This window comes from Coturnix japonica, chromosome 3 (genome assembly GCF_001577835.2).
Source record: "Coturnix japonica isolate 7356 chromosome 3, Coturnix japonica 2.1, whole genome shotgun sequence".
Taxonomy (NCBI): domain Eukaryota; kingdom Metazoa; phylum Chordata; class Aves; order Galliformes; family Phasianidae; genus Coturnix; species Coturnix japonica.
In genome coordinates, this window is record NC_029518.1 from 65,398,016 (window position 1) to 65,403,064 (window position 5,049).

Sequence of the window (5,049 nt, forward strand, 5' to 3'; positions counted from 1 at the left end):
AGCCAAAAGGTGGCAGTGTTCCATCCATCATCCACCTCCCACACAACACACAGGCAGGCACCTGCCTACAACAATGTCGTTCACACTGTCTCCACGCAGCACAGTTCTTGTGCTGCTTTTCCTTGTGAAGAATAACTCTTTCCAGTGAACTCAAACATAAATGAATTAAATAGCTCAGACACTTAGAGAACCTGAACAGAAAACCATCTCACTGGTTTTCACAAACACTCTGACCTCTTGGCTTTGCTGGGATGTACCAAAACAAATTGTTCAGTCTGGTTTTCTTGATTTTATGTCAAAATAGAAATATGTAAATTAATGGAATTTGAGGCTTGATGACCAAGTGCATGGCTTCAGAAATACAGAGTGAAACTTGTATGAAGAAAGGGATAATGTAAAAGTACAAGCTATCTAAGGCACACTGTCATATATACATTGAATAACAGTAACACTTTTCACATAAATATACACACACGCACATATGTGTAAGTAGCACGTGTATATATAAAAGCACATTTCATTATAGATAGCAAATTTGATTATTTTACCAAAAAACATCTTTTTTTGGTGAAAAATACTTTTTTATTGCAAAATAATTTATCCAATAATTTCTTAAATAATGAATAAATCTGCTCTTCAAAAAACAGACCAAACAACAAACAAACAAACAAAAACAACAAAAAAACCCAGTCAGATCCCTGAGCTTCCTGTGAAATTCCATAAAAAGGACAGAAAAAATAATAAATCCAAAACAAATTCTCCTTTATGTATTTAACAGGAGAAATCTAGTCTTAATAGCTTAGTCTCTAAACAGGGCTCATTATCCTTTTTATGGCTGTAGGATACTAGAGAATGGAGGATCACGCAAATACAAATACTGAGTCAAGGGCACAGTAATGAGTAGAGCATAGTCTGTTCTCTGTCTGCTTTCCAGTACACTGTAATACTCTACTGTGTAATTTAATCTAGTAACGTTTTCAGCATTAAATAACAGCACGGACACAAAACATTGTTGGTGTGTTAGCTTTAGAAACTACTACACTACTACTTAAACCACTGCCTGTTGTCTGGCAGTGTGAGAGAGAATGGAGAAACAGAATGGTTATCTTTTCAGTTCCAAAGTGAGAACACTCCTGTTTCTCCTGTTCATGAATAGTTCAGTAGAAGGGAACAACAACAACAACAACAACAAAGCAAATTGGGATCAGAGGGTTAAAATTAGGGATGAAGATATTGATTAATGTCTTCATTGATTAACATGAGGATTATTATTATATAGGCTTTTTAAATATACATTTACACTGTGTGCAATACAGGGGTACAGGATGATTCCTTTTGACTTGTCCATAAGATACATTATCCCAAGTAGAAGAGAGGGATGGAATTTTAGCGATAGTCACTCTTGCCCAGTCTACTTACTTTGACATCAGCCTTTACCATTAGGGGCCTCGAGGCATTTGGAGCTTTGTGTGGGGTCACTTAACTCACACTTACCCCTTTCCTCCGAGAGATGTCAGAAGGTAATTCTAGACACCTGCTTATCCTCACTGGGAATGCCACATGCCACCTCCCTACTCCATGTGTATGTAATTGCAAAGCCAGCAGGGGATATTGAATGATATTAGGAGCTATGGCACCATTAGTATGCGCTGCAGCTTCTTGTCATTAAATACGGAGTAATCATTTTCTCTATTGTCATCGGGCCTGACTAAGGCAGGAACCTGCATGAGAAGAAACTGATTTTCTGGGCTGGTAAAAGAGGAGCTATCTGAAGCAGTTAGAGGAAGACTTTCAGGTACTTTACCCATCCATTAACTGTTACTATGATTTATTTTCCTGTCTGTCCTGCCCCACTGCTGGCCATGTCTGGTTTCTCAAGGATCAGCTGTAAGTTCAAGCTTTGTTATCACCTGCAACTGGCATGCTCTACTGACATGCAACTGATTGAAGTCAGCCATAGTGACTTCATACTGCAAATGGTTCTTCAAATCTAGCCCCAGAGACTGTGCTGAGTTTCTGTTAGCATCATTGTTACCTTGTGCTGCCATTAGAGTTGTATGCATTTCTGTAGACAAACTGTGTATACCCATATTACTGCTATTGCTTTGGATTCCTACTGATTTTGCAAGACAATTTTAAATCTGTTGGAGGCATTAGTGTCTCTAGTTGATCAGAGTAGATGTCCACTCTAAGCTAGATGTCTCATGCCATCAGCAATCATTGATGAAAGACTGGTAACTGGAGAACATAATTCGTCTTCTCTTTTTCAGAAACCATTTATATGCACTATCTTAAAACCTACACTTAACTTTTCAGCCATCAGCTTTGTCCAAGAACAGTCTCAGCTTGGCAATTATTACACAGCCCTGAACACTACATTCCCTTTGTTCTTCCTTCCCTAATACATTTGGTGAGTAGTCAGTTCCTAGCTTTGTCTTAAATAAATCTCATAACATATGACACTGTAAACTAAGCTATTAAAATATCATACTCATTATCACCAACATCATCTCTTATAGTAGTTTTCTATTAATCATGACAGCTCTATTTGCAAGGGAGCTTGGTCAAGCAAAAAGGAGACTGAACAACATATGATTCTTAGTATCTTTCAGTATCTTTCTGAAAAACAAAACTCAAAGTATACTGCAAGTTAGACAAATACATATGATGTTGTGCAGCATAAAAAATTAGCATGAAAGCTTCATGAGAATAAAAATTCCATAAGATTTCTATTTTTATGCTGTGTTTGTGGTGAAAAACACCATTAAAATACTGTAACAAAACCTATTCTCTCGATATATGTATCATCACTATGCAGTCATAGAAGATCTGGGAAAACATATGACGCAAGCTCCCATCTTGTTCTGGTTAGTTTAAGGTAGATAAGACATTCAAGTATAAGCACGTGGCTTGTGCATCTCTGGGAAACAATATGTGTGAGGCAGGACCTTGTAAGTGCTTTAGAGTGAAAAGCTTACTAGGTTGTTCTGAAAATTTGCATGATAAGTGTCCATAAAGTCACTGAGTGCAATCCTAGTCCTACTTAAATCAGTAGGGTTACTGATTTGATAGACCTTTCATCTGACTTTAGTGCTGCCACTTTTGTTCTTATTAAATCTGTTTTGTCGGCAAAATACTGAAATTCTTCAGGAGCATTAATTGTCCCAGAAGATAATAAAATAAGAAGGCAAATTTTATTTAAACCTCACTTTCACTACAGGTAAATCAAAAGGGCAAGAAGCAAAATAAAATGAACAATTTAATTATTTATATATTTATTTTTTAATACCTTATTACTTATATCTCCAATGGTTTGGTTCAACTGTTTCTTGGACTGTAAAATATTAAAGATCCAAGATAAAAAAGTACTTGCATACTTCAAATCTAACTGATACTATTATGTGCACTATTGAAGGATGAAAATTTTCTCTTGGATTAGAATACTGGCAGGGAATATTTCTGTTTTATTCAAATCTATCTGTAAGGAAACAAGTAGAGTGAAAACAAGGAGCTGTATCATAACTAATGTTTATTTTTCTTTTTGCAACAGTCCTGTAAAATATTTTGATTGGGCAGAGATGTGTTTATGAAGTTCCACCATTTTATATTGATTCCCATGTCATTTTTAGGATGATGAATATCTGTAATGTATGTAACTAAACTAAGGAATTGTTTCTTTCCTGACTTACCTGAAGGTAATTGTTTTGGCTATCTTGGTGCCCACCCATTTTACCATCTAGGGGCTTTATGTTAAAGGGGGCTTAATGTGTTTTTAATGTCTGTTACAGTGCTGCCAAGCTCTAAACTCCTCAGTAGATACTAGTCCCCTGCAAGAAGACCTAAATTCTAGTCAGTGTGTTTCCAAGCCTCCAAACATGGTTCCAAACATGAATTTCTGGAAAATTTTCCTAAGTCCTAGGTACACTTTTAAAGCTGTGGTATCCTCTATTCCACACTCTCAAGATAATTAATTTATTGATCCACCATCCCAGGATGGATGTGTGTGGAGTCACACATGCTTATGACTTCACTGTAGAATTGGGGAAACATCATTTCTTTTGGAAAAAAGAAAGAGGCAAGGTGGAATTACCAGTTGACCAAAGCAAATTTCTCTTGAGGAACCAGCTATGCTGCAGTGTTGAAAAACCACAGACAGACTTGTCTTTTACAGCTGGCATCTTCACACAAATCTATGGGCTCTGATGGAAGGCACGCATAAGTGCTGTGGAAGCTGGCAGAATTGATTACCAAGCTGCTCTCTATCATCTTTCAAAGGTTATGGAGAATGGGAGAGGTGCCTGAGGACTGGAGGAAGGAAGCTTTCAGGAGCGTTCAACACGGATTCACCAAAGGGAAATCATGTTTGACTAAGCTTTCATCATTATCTGGACAGATGAGTAGAGAACAATGAATGTTGTGTACCTTGACTTTTCACACTGTCTCCCACAAAATACCTGTAATGAAGCTTAGAAAGTATGAAGTGGACAGCAAGGTGGACAGAGAACTTGCTGACTGCAGAGATCAGAGGATTTTGATCAGTAGTGCAGAGTTTAGTTGGAGGCCGATATTTAGCAGTGTACTTCAGCTGTTTGTACTGGTTCTGGTCTTGCTCAGCATCTTCAGTAATGGCCTGGATGAAGGGAGAGAGACTATTTTCCAACACAGTTACCACCATAAGCTATGAATTTGGACCACTGATGAACATGTTGTGCTTGTGAAAATCTGTACCAGTGGAGATGACCCTCTGCTGCAATCATCACTACTGAAATGCACCACTCACCACCTCACTGTGCTCACATCTGTAAATGTTGATCCAGTCCCGATGGATACCAGTGGGTGTCATTTTTTTTCTGCATGGAAGAATTCAGTGACACACTTTTGCTTCCTATGCACTCCCATGTCAGACATCATTGTGTCAGAGTGCCCCTCTGCTGCCATTTGTCACAAAACAACAGAATGCAATGGAATGTTGGCAGGAAGCTTTGACCTTTACTACCCCACTACCAGCACCTACCTCTGATGCTTTAGGTCAAGGCAATGAAATAGGAG